This window comes from Drosophila miranda (genome assembly GCF_003369915.1).
Source record: "Drosophila miranda strain MSH22 chromosome Y unlocalized genomic scaffold, D.miranda_PacBio2.1 Contig_Y2_pilon, whole genome shotgun sequence".
In the NCBI taxonomy this organism is placed as follows: domain Eukaryota; kingdom Metazoa; phylum Arthropoda; class Insecta; order Diptera; family Drosophilidae; genus Drosophila; species Drosophila miranda.
The window spans coordinates 12,726,934-12,748,084 of record NW_022881614.1 but is presented as its reverse complement, the minus strand read 5'-3'; positions in this window follow the sequence as shown (position 1 = coordinate 12,748,084).

The window sequence follows — 21,151 nt, the reverse complement described above, 5'->3', positions numbered from 1 at the left end:
CGACACAAAGCGTTCCTTGTCACAACATAGATGCGCCGTTGCGCCACTGTCTATGCACCATGCATTTAACATCTGGTCATTTGGCTTAGCTAAACTTAGGATTGGTACATATTTGTCTGGTTCCACTTTGGCATATTCGGTTACGCAAAGCATTGTACCCAATCTTTCCCCGCTTTTACTGTTTGCGCCCTTGTTGTTTGCTCTTTCCTGCTTGCTTTTAGCACGGCATTCCGATTTAAAATGCCCTTCCGCACTTAAAACACTTTTTGCCCTTCTTAAAGTTTTTCTTTAAATTGTTGTTGTCATAACTGACATGCTCAGCTCGGCAAATCATCTCGCGTCTCAATCGCAACAACAAAACTTTCATACGATTTAGGCAAACCATTTAGCAACACAACTGATAAGATCTTTTCATCAACCTTTATGTTGACCTCTGCTAAAGCCTCGTGTACCACCTGGAATTTCCGCAAATATTCCTGTGCACTTATACCATCCGATATTTTTAACGTCAACAATTGTTTAATTAAAAGCACTACCCTTGCTGGTCCGCTTGGCCTGTGAATTTTATTTAGCTTTTGCCATGCCTGTGACGACGATACACAATTTTTAATATTGTTTAGTTGGGTCGATTTAACACAATGTAAAATTGACGCCAACGCCTTTTGATCCTTTAGTTCAAAAGCTGCACGTTGCTCATTTGTTGCACTTTCACTAAGCTCAATTTTACCAATGACGATTGGCCACAAATCATTTTGTATGAGAACACTTCTCATCAAAACTTCCCATGTGCTATAATTGTTTTCGTCCAGTTTCTAAATATTGAAATTCATATTTCCACTCATTTTTGATACTTATTGTCCCACAGTGCAAAATTTGTAACTGTCGATCGTCTCATGCACAAAGCAACTACGACGACAATACTGTTGTCCGTGTCTTTCTTTTGTTTTTATACCCGATACTCAAAATGAGTATTGGGGTATATTAGATTTGTGGTAAAAGTGGATGTGTGTAACGTCCAGAAGGAATCGTTTCCGACCCCATAAAGTATATATATTCTTGATCAGCATCAATAGCCGAGTCGATTGAGCCCTGTCTGTCTGTCCGTCCGTCCGTCCGTCTGTCTGTCCGTCCGTCCGTCCGTCCGTCCGTCCGTCCGTCCGTCCGTCCATCCGTCCGTCCGTCCGTCCGTCCGTCCCCTTCAGCGCCTAGTGCTCAAAGACTATAAGAGCTAGAGCAACGATGTTTTGGATCCAGACATCTGTGATATGTCACTGCTACAAAAATATTTCAAAACTTTGCCCCGCCCACGTCCGCCCCCACAAAGGACGAAAATCTGTGGCATCCACATTTTTAAAGATACGATAAAACCAAAAATGCAGAATCGTAGAAGATGACTATATGTTCTAGAGTGTAAAATCTCAACCAGATCGTATAATTATTATAGCCAGAATCAAGAAAACAATTTCATTCTTTCTCGCTCTGTCTCTCTCTAACACACAGGTTTCATGCTCTGTTTTGCCAATTGCAAAATATGAGTTCAAGGATCTCAGAACCTATAAGAGCCAGAGCAACCAAATTTGGTATCCACACTCCTGTGATATCGGACCTTGACCGTTTCGTGTCCAAATTTCGCCACACCCCCTTCCGCCCCCGCAAAGGACGAAAATCTGGGGCATCCACAAATCTCAGAGACTATTAAGGCTAGAGTAACCAAATTTGGTATCCGCACTTCTGTTCGCCCGACGTCACGCTCAGACTGATTTCTGTCTCTCTCGCACGCACTCTTTGTCGTGTCGTTTAATATAAGCGGCGTCTGCCGGAGGAGAGCCATACTGACTAAGTATCGGCTATAAATGTAGAGTTGCGGTCTCCGCAGCAACTCACAACGTTCCCCCTCGTTTCGTTTTCTGTTAAGTATCCCTCCGAGTTGCTATTTACACACACACACTCGCGATTTTCTATGCCTTGGTATACACACTTTTGGGGATACACACTCGCGGTTTTGTGCGGCTTGGCATACGCACTTTTTGGTATACACACTTGAGTCTCCGTTCGCTTTTGTGTTTCTTGATCCGTTGGGACTGCTTTATTTTGGACTTTAAACCACGGCAACGGTCCGATTCGCTGCAAAATTCTAATCAAAGAAACACAATGCGAATTTGTTCAACTTGTTCTTTTGCCTTTCTATGTACACACATACACTAATGAGTCTATGCCATTTTTTTAGCACTGCTTTTCACTAAGCACCAAACAATGTTTATTGTTTCTCACTGCTTCTGTTTTATACTGTTTCTGGGTGAATTGGTGTCTGGGCCCATAACCTGTTAAAGTTATTTTATTTGTAAGACAGCAGAAGATCAGTATACAGAATTATATGTGCTTCCGAGTAACATACGCAAGAGACAGACGCCGAAAGAAGAATATCGATATGAGAACATCGATATGCAGCAGGGCACATGCGCAGTGTTTTTAGAGATCAATATCTAATTATCGTGGCGGTCACTTTGAACAGACATATCACAGAAGTCTGGATCCAAAACATCGTTGCTCTAGCTCTTATAGTCTTTGAGCACTAGGCGCTGAAGGGGACGGACAGACGGACAGACGGACAGACGGACGGACGGACAGACGGACAGACAGACATGGCTCAATCGACTCGGCTATTGATGCTGATCAAGAATATATATACTTTATGGGGTCCGAAACGATTCCTTCTGGACGTTACACACATCCACTTTTACCACAAATCTAATATACCCCAATACTCATTTTGAGTATCGGGTATAAAAAGGCTGATTTGATAGACACACCACACTTATATGAGGCATTATTGGCCAGAAATAGAACGTTAATAAATGAAATCCAAAATTTAATGCTCACAATCACTCTGGAAAAAGCCAATATCATAAACCCAACTATCTCTGATCACGATGACCTAAAATCTGTGCTTATCGAACATCCCACAGAAATTCCTATAGTTAGTCTGATGAAAGCATCTAGTATTAAGATTCTACAGTCCGAAAATATTGTCCACATTTTAATCAAATATCCCAGAATTAAGCTTATATGTAGAAAGGTCAGCATCCTCCCCGTGTCCCATGAGCATACAATACTTCAGCTTCAAGATGACACCATAGCTGAATGCGACAAGGACGTTCTAGCAGTAACAAGCTGCACCACAACAACCTACGCATCGATCTGCAAGTTGGCCACACACGACACCTGCGCACGCGAATTGCACGCCGGACGCACAGCGCGTTGTAACACGCAGCCCAGTCACCTGGAAAGTATCACAATGGTAGACGATGGCATCATGGTCTTGAACGAGAGTCCCGCTAACATCAGCACCGATGACGGCTCGACAATATCAGTCAACGGTACGTTCCTCATCACATTTGAGCGCGTAGCTGTCATCAACGGAACGAAATACGTGAACCAACGTGAGATCATAGACAGGATGCCGTGCATAGTAGCTTCGCCAACACTTACAATCATTGGCCACGACCCAGTCCTGAGCTTGCCACTATTACGAAGTATGAACAACCACAACCTACATGTCATCCAGGAACTTCAAGAAGAGGTAGCATCGGCCGGGTCACCTAAGGCATGGTTTGCTGCCGCAGTTGGGTTCAGCCTGAGTCTCAGCAGTTCCATCCTCCTCTACCAGAAGTTGAGGAGAAGACGAGCTTCACAGAAGATACAGGAAATCGTGGACAACTACAAGATGAACGGGGACGGTCATACTTCTGAGGGGAGAGTAGTTAACGAGTGCCCCTCGCACATTGTTGTGTAACATAAACAACCGCAAATGTTAGCCAACAGTTGCACTCAAGATGCCAAATCAGCGAACTTCAGTTCAGCGCCCTGAATGTGACGGTCAACCGGCGGTAATCTGATATCTTGCACATGCCGCAAGATCAGCATTATCGCTTATGCCAAGTCGGCTTACCGACTGTAGCTTTGTAGCTCTAAGTACATATATTTTGTAGCTTTGCATTCTTTGGCAATTAAATACTTTTGATTTAGCTTATGCCCCAGCTTGCTGGTGGCTCCTAGTTTTAGTTCTGTTCTTATAACGAAAGCTAATGCTTGTTAATAAACCTTGCTCCGGCAACCAGCCGTAAACACTTTGAATTATTAATTCTATACCACTGTACCACAAGGCCAGTGATAAGAGAGACAGTTATCTCTCCAACATAATCTTCATAAAGGATTCTATACCACGGAACCCGCACGAGGACCACCGCATCAAGCAGCTAAGGCTACTTGGACATACGGACAACTTAATTTGTATATATATATATTGTTCATGTAGTTATTGGGTATTCGCGCGGTATGTCGACAGGTTGAAGCGGGGGTGAAAACGTAACTAATTAACTCTATGCCTTATGATGCTTTTTCTGCCGTGAGCGCCGTGTGGATCGTGGATTGTGGATCCGAGCGCACCTCCGAGCGCGCGAGAGCGAGTTGGGACCGGGGCGCACGGAGTTGGCACAGTGCGCGGAAATTGTTTACTGCGTGCCTGAACAGTTTGCATACGGTAACTATAATTTTGAGGGATTTGCGTAAATTGTGAAAACGTCTTCAGGGATTTGAGTCAATCAGCATTTTCGATGGCAATTAGTTGGCCGAAGAATTCAATTCCCAAAGAAGATCAGCTTAAGTCCCCCCAATGACAGATGTAAAGCCATTGAGAACGAAAATCCCCATACGTATAGCACATACCTACAAACACAGAACCTAGTGATGACACCTTTTGCTCTCGTGATTCATTGAAAAGAATAGTTACATATATGTAGCTATAGTTACCACATCTCTCTGCATTCGATTTTCATTGGCTTCGCAATAAAAAGGCAGATATACATATATTAACTGATATTAACTAATACTCGTAGATCGTAATTAATAAATAAAACAGATGTTTGCCAACAGCATGATTCTTTTTAATACCATAAAATCGTTGGATTTATGCGGAAAACAGTAGGATTTGTGTATGTTTGTTTCAAGTCCTAAACAGTATTTAGTAAGTGTCCCAGCTATTGGTGTGATTACAGTGATCAGCAGCATACTTTGTGCCATCACTGATGGCTCCGTCGTATCCGTCGGGCATCGCATCTATAGCTCCCATCTCCTTCATCTGGCCATAGGCAGGTCACTGCTGAGGTGTCTCCTGCTGCGAATTAATCGTTTTCGATGCTGACTTTGGCCACTCACTTGCTGTCCAGTGCTGCTCCGCTTCCAGCTCCAGCTCCAGCTCCATCTTGAAGCTCCAGCTCTCAGCTCTCGGCACTCTCAGCTCCCATGGCTGATTAATATTTTGCCAGTTCATGACGCCGCAGTCCAAGTCGGAGCCGAATCCGTTGCCAGTTTGGCATCTTGTTAGCATACTCGCTTCATCTCTGTCTGTCCGTCACTGGCCATCTCCCTCTCTTGGTATCGCTCCCTGGATGCACTTTTGCATATTTCGTTTGTTTGTTATCTGAGTGCCTCCGTCGTGTGACCAGCCGCCTTTGTCTCTCTCTGTCTTTCTGTCTGTCTCCTGTCTCAGTCCCCGGATCGGACTCTTGCTCCTTCTGTGGCTTGCCCCCGCTGGGTGAGTGTATTACGAGCTTTGGCGCAAGAGTCCAAGTTCAGAGCCATATTTGACTTAGGAAAAATCAATAAAAAGATCGCAAGCTGCGATGGCACATGCGTGTTATTCCTATCCAGCCGATCCGGCCTTTCTCATAATGAAATTATTGCCAAGTGATTGAAATCTATTTATGCTAATTTACGGGCCAGGGACAGGGTCCAACAGAATTGTTCCAAGGTTGTGCTAGTTGCAATAGTTGCGACTCGCAAACACACATTTTCGCATTTCTGCAGCTGCAACTTTTTGGGCCCAGGACCCAGGCGCACAGCGCCGCACCGCCCACCAAAACCGCTTCGGCCTGGGCCCGATCTTGATTAGAAGTGTGTGTGCTGTTGCCCCTTGTTGCCTTTTGGAGTCTTCGCAGCCACAGCCGCAGCCACAGCCACAACCGAAGCCGTTGACAATTTTCAATTAAAATGAGTTGAGGTTATGTCTGTCCGACTGTGTGGGCGGATTAACACACACGGACAGACACACATGGCAACGCCTAAGCCATGACTGACACTGTCTCCCTCGCCCTCTCCCTCTAGAGCTACGACTCCCAATCTGGCTCCGACTCGGACTCCAACACCAGTTCTGGGCTGCTCTTGACTCCGGGTCGATTGGTGTGAATAGCCAGATATTTAAGCCCCAAATTGTCATGCGGCTTATGTGTAAAGTTTGCCCCGCTCTTGACATCTATTTGACTCGGCTTTGGAGGGCCATTGAAGCAGAGCAGGCACAGCGAGGGCTGCTCGAAGCGTTGTATGCCGGACAAGGAATAGTTTGGACTTTGGAGTGGAAGCGTTCGACCTGGCTGGAGCAGCCCTCGCTGGTGTCAAACGCTCTTAATTGTGCTTTAATTGTGAAGGGGCTTGGTCATAAGAGTCCGCAGCCCTTCTTGTTTGTATGAAGCCAAGTCCCAGAGCAATAGATTACGGCTAGGGATTATAGAGAGAGGGGAAGTGTGAGACTGAGGCCGAGAATGGTGGGGGATTGCCTTATCCAATTAGGTGAAACTTTTCAAATCGCTAGTACAACAGCGCCGTTGCCACATAAAATGCTGAAACTACAGCGGCGGCCTCTGGCTGAGAGCAACAGCAGAAGCAACAGGAACCGCAACGGTAATGATAACGCAGGCGACAAAGAAATCCGAGTCCTGAGCCTCCCCCTCCGCCCGCTCCGAAGTGCAGTTAAATTCTGCCACCTAAACAGGTTCTCTCTCTGCTTTGGGTACTCGGAGTATTTCGTGGATATATTTTATTGTCTTTTGATGTGCTTTAAAATCCGAGTGCCAGCGAGGGCAAGAATCGATCAAATTTATAGATGCTGGTCAAAGTTGCTGGTTGCCTAGGCAGGAGATACTGAGAACTAGTCTGGGGAAAAGGTTCCAAGAGCCACAGCCAGAGCCAGAGCCAGAGCTAGAGCCCAGACCCTGGACCAGACTCCAGCCCAGGTCCCGGCATGGCGATAATTTTAAGTGCGAAATTAAAAGTAAAACAAGCGATTAACATAAATTTCAAGCAAAGCGCTGTAAATGTTCGAACTCCCTGCTCTCCTCCACCACCTTACCGATGCAGTATCCAGGAGGGGAACCGCAGATACAGATACAGATACACCCCAGGTGCCCTGGTGCCCAGATGGAGATGCAGATGAAGACATTGTCGCTGGATCGGATCGGATCGCGGATTGTTAATGAAAACTAATGCAGTTTATTGATTATTATTATTTAATAATGTCAGCATCTTATCGCCCGAATAAGAATAAGAATAAGAATGAGCCGGGCTGGGCAAGCCAACAATCTCCTTAATGAACTGCCCCCGTCCAGAAGTCATTTAAAGAGCCCAATTCGGAACGGCAACGGCAACTGGAATGGAATCGAGTTCGAGATCGGGTTCGGGATCGGGACCGTGGCAGGAGAAACGCATTTGATTGCAGTTCATCCACTTGTTAGTCGCACCCGAACAAGCAGCAGCAGCACCACTGACCCAAATACATGTGGACTCCCCACGTCCAACCCATTTCATGTCACTCCATCTTGTCCATCCATCCAGCCAGCCATTCCAACTACCTATGTGGCCGCGGAGGAGAACAAGAAATGCATTATTTATGTACATTTGCTGGACGTCCTGGCCCATTGGCAATGGCAATGGCCAAAAAGTCAACAATTTGGCATCATGACATGCGCACATGATCTTTGACTCTGGACTCTGGCTGGAACTCTCAATGGGTCCCGATGATGCACGCTTGTCAGCTGCCTGCCACTCACTGGAGAAATGAGAAAGGGCCGACTCCAACTCTAGCTCCAGCTCCAAGGCTGACGCTTAGGAGGTGGCTGCGGCTGTGGCTGTGGTGACGGCGGGTCTGGTTAACGTTTTTGCTTGGACTGTTTGTTTTAGCGCCTGTTGTGACAGCCGACTGCCAGGTTTTTGGCACTTGAAGTGGCCAAAACCCAGCTCAGCTGAGCCCAGCTGAGTGTCGGGGGACTGACGCAGATGATCAACCGAAGCACACTCATTACGCACAGATCGTGATCACAGGCTGTCAATAAAAAGCAGGCCCATATCCTAGAGATCCAGATCCTAAGGGGGAGAGGCATCAGCCGCTCTCACTCTGGGGGGAGATGCTTCCCCGATCTGCTAGAGAGTTGTTAACAATTCAGCAGCAACAGTCGCCAAAGGAGGTTCTAAAACGGGGCCAGAGCAACAGACATCCACAGAAACAGCAATAGGAACAAGCAGAGACTCCAACTACAATCGCTGACCAAACTTGGTCCGGACACTTCCAAACAGTAAATGTTGTACAAGTTGAGACCCAGATTGATTGCTAATGTCAATAGAAGATGAAAGATTCTCGGGTTCTCACAAGTCTCGGACTAATTATGTTCTAGACAGACACAGAAACAAAGAGAGAGAGAGAGATTGGGACTGGGACTGGGACTGGGACCGATAAATTGTCTGTCAATCCTCTGATGGCCATTTAGCCTGGCCGTGTTTTATGCCCAGCCATTTGCTAACCCACCGGCAAACATTTATTTGTTTGCCCAGACCCAGACAGAGACCTGGGCTCGATGTGGATTGGCGATTGTTCACGCCACGGTCAGGTCGTATCGGGCGACTCAATCACCATACAGAACGGAGTCATAGTTAGAGTCAGAGCTGAGCTGCTGCTGAAGCTAGATCTATTGTTGGATCTGGCGTGTGTGCCAGTGCCAGTGCCAGTGCCATATGGATAGACAATGGTTCCTGTTTGCATTTCGGTCGCCAACCCCACCTCCACGCAGTGTCCCATGTTGGATCCGATCGTTGTTGTTTCTGCGGCTCTATCTTTGGCCGGGATCGGATCTGTGGGATTATGTAAAACCTCAGCCCTCCTCTGATCTGCCATGGTACATATGTACATAGCTCCAAGTTCCAGTTCCACTTCCACTTCGAATTGTTATTTCAGGCAGGCCCACGCAACTAATTTGATTTTTGTGACACAATTGAATTATTTATTGGATTAGTAGCCATACAGAAAGCGAGCTTAGGGAGCAGGCAGCAGGGAGCTTAGCGTTACAGACAGACACTCAGATCGCCTTGGCGGCCCGGCACAGTCCACTGCGGAAGTCGCTCGGAACAAAAACTCCATTTGTTGACACATTCCCATTTCCCAGTGGCCTGGAGAGAGCGAGCGGATGGATGCCATCCAGTATGCAAATTGGAGGCCCGAAGAATGTTATTCATTCAGGGGCCAGACACAATGGTCCGCTGGAATGTCAGATCTTAAACACTTAGCAATTTGTTACGATAAGACAAAAGTGTCAAAAGTTGGGCATACTCGTACGCACAACAAGACTGTCAATTAAGGCGAGAAGAGTCGTTGACAAAAGCCTTTCCAGTCGCGGATGGCCGTGTAGGCCATCATAAGGCGTTTGCCTTATGATTTATGGCACGAAAGTTCCTCCACCCACGTAAGACACCGATCAGGAGGGTACGCCATTGATACCCTGTAGGGATTGTAAATGGTTGCCCTCTAATTGAATCTGCCAAGAATAGAGGCCATGGATACCCTTTAAATCACTTGTCTTTGCCAGTGCACTAATTTTGTGTCGGGACCCGATCTAACATTGATATATTATATATTATTTATTTATTACAGACATGTTTTGCATTCTACGAATAAGATTCATGGAGCCGCAGCCTCAGTTTCAGCCAGGACGGAATTGGCTTCCAAGTCAACATAAGGTTCGTGTAATTTGTTAATATTTAGACTAGAACTATTATTGTAATTTACTGGTCTTTAATAGAGAAAATGTAGCCTTAAGTCGTATTGTTCGAATATAGAATGTATTTTTATACCCGATACTCAAAATGAGTATTTTGGTATATTAGATTTGTGGTAAAAGTGGATGTGTGTAACGTCCAAAAGGAATCGTTTCCGACCCCATAAAGTATATATATTCTTGATCAGCATCAATAGCCGAGTCGATTGAGCCATGTCTGTCTGTCCGTCCGTTCCGTCCCCTTCAGCGCCTAGTGCTCAAAGACTATAAGAGCGAGAGCAACGATGTTTTGGATCCAGACTTCTGTGATATGTCACTGCTACAAGAATATTTCTAAACTTTGCCCCGCCCACTTCCGCCCCCACAAAGGGCGAAAATCTGTGGCATCCACAATTTCGACGATACGAGAAAACTAAAAACGCAGAAGCATAGATAATGATCATATATATCAGATTGCTGAATTTGGATCAGATCAGAGCATTTTTATAGCCAAAAGGAACAAATCAATTTGCACTGGCTACGCAGCACCTGACGTCACGCTCAGACTGATTTTCTGTCTCTCTCGCACGCACTCCTTGTCGTGTCGTTTAATATTAGCGGCGTCTGCCGGAGGAGAGCCATACTGACTTAGTATCGGGTATAACTGTAGAGTTGTGGTGTCCGCAGCAACTCACAACGTTCCCCTTAGTTTGTAATATATTGCTAAAACGATTATTTTATACTGCCCAAAAATCATTAGCTGATTCATAAGCTTTTCAGAATTTCAGGATACCAGAAAAATATTTCTCTTTTGACAAGGTTATACATTTTTTGGACGACTTGAGATGAACTATTATACTCTAATGACCAGCTATAGTTTAAGGCCAGCCGATGGGTAGATGGAACGACTGTCCTGCGAAGTGTCAGACTCCACTCGAAATCAGGTATACCCGACGTGATGGCACAGCGCCAGGGGGAGCTGCTGAATCATTTGATTGTGGTTTGACTTGAGCGCTAATGTCCAAGACAAACAATGAGTTGACCAAATATGAATGTGGTATTCCTATGCAAAATTACTTTATAATTTAATTTTTATTGGATTTCTGATTTTATTGATTGGCCGGACACTCCCAGGCGCCTTTGTTGCCACTTACCCCTGCTCTGGCACGTAGGTTCACCTCTCCTCTCCCGGACAGCTGTCTTTCCACTCTTTATCAGGTCTGTAAATCTTCGCTTTTTCGCCTTCTTTTTCGGCGGTTGCAGACGGTGCGGTAGGGTAGGGAGCCAACAATCCACAATTGATTAAAAATGTAAATTGTTTATTTATTTTAAACTATTTTTCTCTCCATACGTATCCACCACACACACATATATACTCGGAGTTAGATTCCGAATCAAGTCTGAGTGGCATTGTTATGTAAAAAGCGATCAAACCAAAAAATATGAATGACTATACGAAAAAGATTGCCTCATAGCTTTTCAGTCTGTTTCTGTATCTGTATCTGTTTTCGGTTTCTGTCTCTGTCTCTGGATTGCTGTGCTCAAACAGTTCTTGTGTCTTGTGCATGGATCGGGGACCTTTCGGTATGGATTAAGTCATAAAAAGAAGATAAAAACTTGTCCGAAATATCGTGTAACCTTACTATATGCCATATCGATATGGATATGGATATGGCTGTGGATACGGGGGTCGGGTCGGCCCACATAAATGGTTCTGTCGACCATTAAAATTTGCCTCCATAAATGTAAGATTAATAATAATGTATCGTTTATTAATAGTGTTTTTCGAAAAAGAGTACAAAGTGTATGATTTAAGATGTGCATTTAATGAGTCTGTACTTCCGACTTTTTGTTCAACTTTCTGCTTCTATTTCCAACAACCCACTCCCATATCGATAACCCCTTATCGGTTAAGTCTTTTAAACATCGGTTAAGTCTGGTTATATCGGTTAGGTCTTATCGATGGTATCTTAAGTTCAAATGTTAATTTAGATGGGATAGTGTTAACTGCTTGATACACTGTCCTTTACATTCGGCCCTCCTGCTCATCTTCATCTGTCCCAGATGATAATATATCATCGTTCTCTGAGACAAAACGCCATATCTTCATATTGTCACTGCTCGTTGCTGTGATATTTGGCACCTCGACTTGAGCAACCTTTCTGACGTCGTAGCGACCGTTCCGCTTTACCTTGGTGACTTCATATGGGCCTAGATACTCGCTGGCCAACTTGCGTCCTGCGACGAACTGCGTCCTCTTGATCGCGACCATGTCTCCTAGTCTGTAGACGTGCTCAGGTCGTCGTTTTTTATCATAATTGCGCTTGTACACCTCTTGCGCCTTCTCAATGTTTTGTTTCGCTTGGTCACGCAGTTCTTGGCGCTCGTTGTTAAACTGCGTAACCAACTCCTCGTTGAGCACCTCCAATAGTCGACTTTCAGCTTGTCTGTGCATCTTTGTCCCAAACATGACCTCGAATGGCGACGACTTCAACGTAGAATGCACATGCGAATTAATCGCCATCTGGACCTGTGGCACATGCTTGTACCACTTCGTTGACTCCAGAGCTGAGAGCTTTGCGATGATACCCAAAATTGAACGGTTCACCCGATCAATCTGACCGTTGCCTCTCGCCACACCTGTCGTTGTACACACATGTTCGACTTTGTTCTCGTTGAGTAACTCGCTGAATGCGTTGGATGTAAACGCTGCTCCTCTGTCGCTGACTATGCGCTTGGGAAAACCAAACACAAATGACCAATCGCTCAGCCTCTTCACAACTTCTGCGTGACCTATTGAAATGTACAAAAATGTACTTGTATTGCTTGGCTGTCGCATCCATTGGTCCCAAATGATCAACGTGCAGCGTGTATAGTGGTGTGTCACCCTTGTCAATGCAATGAAGATAGCCTTCTTGTTTGCCCAACTTTTTGCTGAAAATTATACAACTGATACAATTAGTAATCAACTTATTTACTTTCCGTTCAAGGTGCGGAATCCAGTATTGCTGCTGAACTGAGTGCATTGTCTTCGCTGTGGAGAAATGACCAACTTCATGCGATCCTTGAATGATTTCCCTTTCCATCAGCCTTGGAACCACCAATACGTCATTGCCATTTACAGATTTGAAGAGAAGACCTCCTTTAAGCTTGTAGTCTTGATATGGGTGCTGCTTCAGGATCTCAACTGTGGCTTTGATGAAATCGTCATCCTGCTGTGCTTTCTTTATCCGAGCTGTTAGCTCCGTCGTCACGAACATGCATGTCTGCGGAAAACGACTGAGACAGTCCACGTGTCTGATTCTGTCCCCTGGGCGGTGTACTGCTTTGAATGTAAGGTCCTCCATATACAGAATCCACTGGGAAACTTCTCTGGGTATATCTGCTTTCGTTGTTGTCTGCTTAAACGCCGCACAGTCAGTGGCAAGATCAAATTTGATCCCCAACAGGTAGTGACGAAACTTCTTGAGTGCGAGGTATGCAGCTTTGACCTCCAAATAGTAACTGTGACGTTTGGACTCAGCTTGTGTAGTCTTTTTACTCCAATAGTAAATCGGGTGGAAATTGCCATCAAACTGCTGCAACAAAACTGCTCCGAAACCTTCTTTGAATGCATCCGTGTGGAGTTCCGTTGGCGCTTCTCGTGAGTATAAATGTAATACAGGTGCGATTACAAGCAGATTCTTTAAGGTTTGTAGCGATTGTTGCTCTGCTTCGCCAATGTTGAAAACTGCTTCCTTCCTGAGTAGATTCGTGAGCGGCCGGGCAACTTGTACATAGCCAGGGATGAACTTTCTGAAAAAGCCTGTGAGTCCCAGAAATGCTTGAACTGCTTTAATGTCTTTGGGCGTAGCAAACCGACTGACAGCTGCTGTCTTCTCTTTGCCGGGCCAGATTCTCCCGTCCTCAATGATATGGCCCAGAAAGCTAATGCGTGGCTGCATGAAGCTACATTTCTTCCACTTGATCTTTAGGCCAAACTGCGCAGCTGTCTCCAGAACCAACTTCGTCTTCCTCATGCATACCTCGGGCGACGCGGCTTAAACAATTATGTCGTCCATATAAAGCTGCATAATGTCAGAGTTGATTAATTCTTGAAAAATATAGCTTACGAACCGAATGAACGCAGCTGGCGAGTTCTTGAATCCGAAAGGCGCTTTATTAAACTCGAATAATCCCTCCTTTGTGACGAAGGCCGTATACGACTTGCTTTGCTCTTCCATAGGCACATGGAAAAATCCGTTTTCAAGGTCCATTATAGTAAACCACTTAGCCGACTGCAGCTTTTCCAAGACTTCCTCCATGATCGGGACTGGGAAGCAGTCCAGCAATACCATGCTGTTTAACTTCCTGTAGTCTACGCAAACTCTAAGTGTACCATCTTTTTTCTTCACGACGACAACTCTGCTCGCTACATTTGAAGACGACTTGCACACGATTCCTTTCTCGATCCATTCTTCGACTTGCTTCTTTACGTCTGTTGATAAGCGACTCGGTGAGTGATGAAACGGCTTGATTACTCCGTCGGGAACTATCTTCAGTTGGATTGGAGACTGCTTTGCAACTTCTGTGGGCATTTGGTAACTGTTTCTTATCATCTGTTCAACGTCTTTTCGATATTGCGGCGGAGCTACAAAGGATGACTCTTTAGTTACATTATATATAAGAGCATGCTCATCTGTTGGCACAGGATCTGCGTCATGCTTCAAAAACATATATCCTTGCATATCAGCGACGAAACGGAACTTTTTAATGAAATCATGCCCCAAAAGTGCGTCGAAAACAATCTGGCTACTGGGGACTACTAAAAACTTCTGTGTGGTCTGCAACTTATCCACGGTAACTTCTGCATTAAAGTATCCAACAGGCTCTGTTGATATCTGACCCAGACCGCGCAACATAGTTGTGCACTTCAAAAGTTTAACGTTTTTCATGGTCTTCAACATACTCTCTTTGATTATGGTTACATCTGACCCTGTATCCACAAGACAGTCAACTACAATGCCTGTGGAGATAATGTTTTTTATCCCCAATCGGCCGACTAATTATTTCGAATTAAATAAAACTCGGCGCAGAAATAAAATTACGATATGTTCTTTAATGCGTGACATCCAAATTGCAAGTGTGGCTTGCCTGCCCTTTACATTGCCGCTCCGATCGCTAAGCGCAGCTTCGCTCGGCTGACGTCGGTAGGCAGACGCAAAGCGGAGATAGCGAAGAGCGAGCTGGCAGAGAGCGTTTAGCAGGGCAAGCACGCGCAAAGCTTTAACAAACAAATGAGTGACATAGACATAAGTAACAAACAAAATAAGCGGCTGAGGGCCAAGAATTAGGTGCTATTTGCCAAGCAGCTAATCGGCTGGGTTCTGCTCCGAACATTCACCCCCCGTTGGAAGGCAAAGGCTTTCAACAGATCCATCCTGAAGGGGCAGAACCGCTATTTTTCCAACGGCCCTCTTGAAAAGGCCTCTTTGAGTGCGGATGACGGGTACTCTGATGGTTCCATCTTTTCCTGGGATGACGCTCTCAATGCGGCCAAGCGGCCACCTTAATGGTGGCAGCGTTTCCTCCTTGATCATGACGAGCGCTCCTAGCTTGATGTTTGGAGACGATGACCGCCACTTGCTCCGCTCCTGAAGAATCGAAAGATACGCCGTGCTCCATTTTCTCCAAAACGCCTGCTTCATTTGACACAGCCGCTGCCATCGACTAAGTAGGTTGACCCGGAGATGCGCCACATCTGGCTCGTCGAATGCAGCTTTCGGGGCTCCATTGAAAAAGTGGTTTGGCGTGAGCACATCTAGATCATCGGGACTTTCTGTAATTGCATAAGCTCCATTTGCCGAAGCTCCAAAAGCTCATTTTTTGCTCCTACAATATTTGTAGCGTTGTCTGACCAGATGATTCGAGGTTTGGGACGTAGACTTATAAAACGCCTTAATGCTGCCAGAAAGGATTCTGTAGATAGATCCCGAACGACTTCCAAATGAGTTGCTTTGGTGCTAAAGCATACGAAGACAGCGATGTAACATTTGATAGGAGGCCTGCTTCTGACTTCCGACCTGTGATAAAAGGGTCCGCAAAAATCAACGCTCGTTGTGTGGAATGCTGGATTAGTCCTTACGCGATCCGCAGGCAAGTTTTCCATGATATGTTCCCTCAGCACTGGCTTCAAACGAAAGCATCTTACACATTTGCGAATGATTCCCGCAACATATTTGCGTCCACCAATAGGCCAGAATTTTTGCCGAAGCAGTCCGAGCAATCTTTGAGCTCCTGCGTGGAGAAACCTTTCGTGAAAGAAGATAATAATAGAGGCAGTGACAGGATGTCCCTTAGGAAGCAGGATCGGGTGCTTCGCGTCGTAGTCCAATTCGGCATTTTGGAGGCGGCCTCCAACACGCAGCAATCCAAAGCTATCCAGAAATGGATTCAGTGACGCCATCGTGCTTTTTGGGGGTAGGGCCTGTTTGCTGGCGAGGGCCCTTATCTCTTCCGAAAATTGTTGCTGCTGTATTGCCCTTATGAGCAAATGCGTACCATTTTTGATGTCGATTACGGTAAGTTGACCCTTCGACCGCGCTATGCCTTTGTCCTTGAGAATGTAGAATCGATATATGTAAGCAAAGACGCGCTGCATGGATCCGAATGAGTTTTGAAATTTGCAATCGTACGATACATCCCTTTCGTTTGAAACAACCAATGCTGCATGACGACGTTCTGGTACATCGGTCGGCAGAGATGGTGGTCCAGAGATCCAAAGGCTGCTATCCATTAGTTCAGCGGGCGTGGATCCACGTGATATGATGTCGGCAGGATTCAACTTTGTGGGCACGTGATGCCAAGTTATTCCAGCGGTGAGCTCCTGAATCCGCTGAACTCGATTAGAAACAAATATATTAAAATTCAATGGTGATTCTCGAATCCAGGCAAGGGCTATGGACGAATCCGACCAGCAATGTATTTGGCATGGAGCTGATAATCCCTTAACTATGGTGGACACCAGTTCGGCTAATACGAGGGCAGCGGATAGCTCAAGCTTGGGGATAGTCATACTTTTCAAGGGCGCGACTCTGGATTTAGAGCATAAGAGATGACTTTGCACAATGCCAAGAGCTTCCGAACGCATGTATACACAGGCGCCATATGCTGCTTGGCTCGCATCACAAAACGCGTGCATTTCTAATCTGGCTTGCTGCCGAAGCACGTAACGTGGAAACTTAAAGTTTTTAACCATCGACAACTGCGAAGTCAGCTCAATCCAAGTCGTATGTATATCCTGGGGCAGGCTTTCGTCCCAATTCAACTTTAGGCTTTCGTTCCATAGCGACTTCATAAATATTTTAGCTTTTGTGATGATGGGAGAGATGAGCCCTAGAGGATCGTAGAACCTAGCTAGTGTAGACAGGACCGAACGCTTCGATATTGGGCCTGCAGCGGTTCCGACGTGAGCGAAGCTAAACAGAAGATTGTCCGTGGTGGGATCCCAAACTAGACCAAGCGCCTTGGTTACTTCAGTCCCGTCATGAAAGGTAAGGAACTTTTCGCGATCCGCCTCCGATACGCCTTCCAAAGCAGCGGGTTCATTGGAACACCATTTACGTATGGGAAGACATCCTTTCGAAAGTAGCTCCTTTACCTGCTGTAGAAATCTTGATGACAGAATCAATGCTGTCCCCTCCAGATATGAGATCATCGACATAGAATCTCTTCGAACAACATGAGCTCCAAGCGGAAAACGCAACTCTTCATCATTTGCCAATTGATGCATAGCACGAATTGCTAAGAAAGCGGCAGGTTTGGTTCCGTAAGTAAAAGTCTCCAACTTGAACACCTGAATCTCCTCCTTCGGGTCATTGCGCCATAGGATGCACTGCACGTGCGTATCGGGATGGGAAACGCGTACACAGCGGTACATTTTGCAGATATCGCCACACCAGGCGACTTTAAAAAAGCGGAAACGAAGCAGAGTTATCAGAATTTTAGGTTGGATGGTGGGTCCAGCCATTAGCGCATCATTCAGTGATACTCCAGACGCTGTTTTGGCAGATCCATCGAACACTACGCGTAATTTGGTGGTTGTACTATCCTGCTTGTGGACGCAATGGTGAGGCAAGAAGTACTGCGGAAGGTCTGACTGCCGCGAAGCTGGCGACATGTGTCCTTAATCACGATACTCCTGGAGAAACTCCATATATTTTGCCTTAAGGTGTGAATTTTTTGCTAGCTTCCTCTCCAAATTGAGAAATCTACGTAGCGCCTGCTGATACGATTTTCCTAATTCCTCTAGACTGAATTTGGTTGGCAAACGCACGGAGTAAGCTCCGGACTCTAGGCGAATGCAGTTTGTGACGAAATGCTGTTCGCAATGAACATCTTCCTCCGAAATTGATGAGGGCGAATAATCTCCATCGACTTCCCAAAACCGCCTTACAATATCGCACAAATTAGTCTCGCAAGCGGAGATGACAGGGGGATCTTCAACGGCTGCTAGCGCCGCACGGGCTTTCTCAGAGTTTTTAATCCTTCCTGACACTATCCAGCCAAGTTTCGTCTTCTGCAATGTTGGCAATTGGTCTGACAGTCGAATCTGTCCAACGCACATTAATTCGAAGAACAAACCAGCACCTATCAACACATCGACACGCTGGGGCTTGGCGAAATTAGGATCAGCCAGTTTTAGATTATTTGGCATTGGCCAATCCTTTGCGTCTAGGCCGAAGTTAGGCTGCATTCCTGTGATTGAGGCAGTGATAATTGCAGAGAGGAAACCGCGATAGCTTTCGTCTTGAGATTGCAGGACGATGTCCACAGCCTTGCTGGATGGTAGAATTGACTCTCCAATACCGGCGATTTTAACGTGAGACGGGTGAGGATCTAACTGCAGCTGATTGGCGAGTCTCGATGTTATAAAGTTAACCTGAGAAGCGGAATCTAAAATGGCACGACATGGAATAAGCGATCCAAAACGGCCCCTGACATATACGATTGCAGTAGCTAGCAGCACGTTTTGGCTAGGCAGAGATTTTTGACTCGAGGGGGAGGGCTAATATATTTGCTTTGCTACTAGGGCACTTGCAGGATCATGCTGGGTCGATTCCGTGCTCGGCGACGGCAACTCAGCGTCAGCGCCCGACTGCATGTGGAGCAGTGTGTGATGCTTGGCTTGGCAATTTCTACATGCCCCTGACTTGCAGCGTTGCAATGAATGGCCTTTGTTGAGGCAGTTTAGACATAAATGGCGCTTCTTCACCTCCTTGTATCGAGAAAAAACAGGGAGATCTATAAATGCCTGGCATCGGGATATGTAGTGATCGGAGGATTTGCAATACTTGCATGTTGAGCTATTATGATCGTTAATGGAGGTGATTAGGGTGCTAGGTTTACTTTCTCCCACCTGCTGGCTAGGAATTGTTACCATAGCCGATCCCAAATTTTCCAGCATCCGACATCTTGCTTCCAAGAATGAGGCCATGCTTGACCACCGAGGCAATCCTGACGTCGGCAAGTTCTCTTCCCATTTTTCCTTGGTCTTGTGGGCCAATTTCGTGCCTATGATGAAGATCAGCAACCCATCGGAAATCTCCTGCGGGGTTTGCCAAGGTCTGAAGTGCACGCAAGTGCGAATTGATTTTATCGCTGAGCGCGCGCAAGCCGATAGCCGAGCCCTTCTCCACCCCTTGCAGCCCGAAAATAGCCTTGACGTGTGCCTGAAAATGTAACAGTTTATTATCGAATCGCAACATTAGTAAATTCAACGCCTTGTCGTAATTCTCCTCAGAAAGTTCCAAGGAACGAATCGTATCCAGCGCAGCACCATCTAGACATCCACGAAGATATTGGAATTTTTCGATGATTGGTATACGATGGTCTTTGTGCACCATTGTCGAAAACATCGCGTGGAATTCTGGCCAATCCATGTAGCTCCCACCGAATCGCGGAAGCTGCAACTCGGGCATTCGAGAACGGCCTATATAGGCGAACAACGACGAATTCCCATCGAGAGTATGCCGAGCCGTTGAATTGGCAACATTTACCGTGCGAGCAGCCATCAACTCCCGCGACAGCCTGGACCTAACCTTGACATAAACATTCGAAAAGTCCAGCCGGGCATCATGGGCTAACTGCAAAAATCCAGCCTTTCAAGGCTCGTTTGAGCGGCATCGAAATCCGCATTCATTCGCTCGATCTGCTCTAAGCGAGCTGGAAGTTCTGCCTCATCTAACTCGGCAAGCTCTTCCTTGGTGAGAAAGCGATCCATGGCCTTTAGTTGGCGCGCGATGGACTCGGCCTTGTGCTTGTAGAAATCTACATCAGTCGGCATTGCTGCGTTCGCGACATTGGTAGGCTCAGGTGCTGCCATGTTGAGTTTTTAAAAGAGTCACTCAGCACGACCGAAAAAGACACCCTGTATACGTATAAACGTGGGAACCGAAAGCAAAGGGCTTACAGCTAATGCCTTTAGCTGTGCGGCTGAGGGCCAAGAATTAGGTGCTATTTGGCAAGCAGCTAATCGGCTGGGTTCTGCTCCGAACAATGCCGTTTATTTGAATTTTTTTCATGCGACTGCGATCCAAAATGACGCGAACTTTATCAACTTTATCAGCTTCATAAGGACAGTTACGCGAAATGTGACCATTCTGATTGCACTTAAAACACTTTGTTTCGGCTTTGCAGTCTTTGCGTTTGTGTTCTCCTGATCCACAGTTATAGCAATATTCTTTTTTACCGCTTTGCCCACTTTGCTGCTTGAAACTCGTTTTATGCTGTTCGTTATTGCCCTTCTTCTCCGATATGTTCAAACGATCATAGATATCGAACTCTTCTTTCAAGGCCCTGAAGGTCTTACAGCGATACATGGCATACTTATACTCGTTTCTTATGTCCAGACCGTTCACAATATGGCTTATAACAGCCGCGTCTTCAACATGTCCGACTGCTGCTATCGACTCACTACTCTTCCTCTTTCTTTCTTGCAGCAGCTTATGAATGTCTGCACTGTTATAGCTACATGTGAATTCATCCAATAATACGTTCTTGAGTTCCTCATAGGTGCACACGCATTCAGCTTCAAGGAAAAGCTTAGCTGCACCGGTCATTTATCCTCTGGCCTGCACATACTTTTGCTTTTCAGTAAGCTCATATGCGTCGGCATTTTTTTCGAATATCTCAAACCATTTTTCTATGGGAACCGATTTTCCATCACAATCGCTCACAACTTTTGTAAAATTATCTGGAGCGATCTTCATTTGGATTTCTCGTTGCTCATCGCAAAGCACTTTCAAACTTAGAAACTT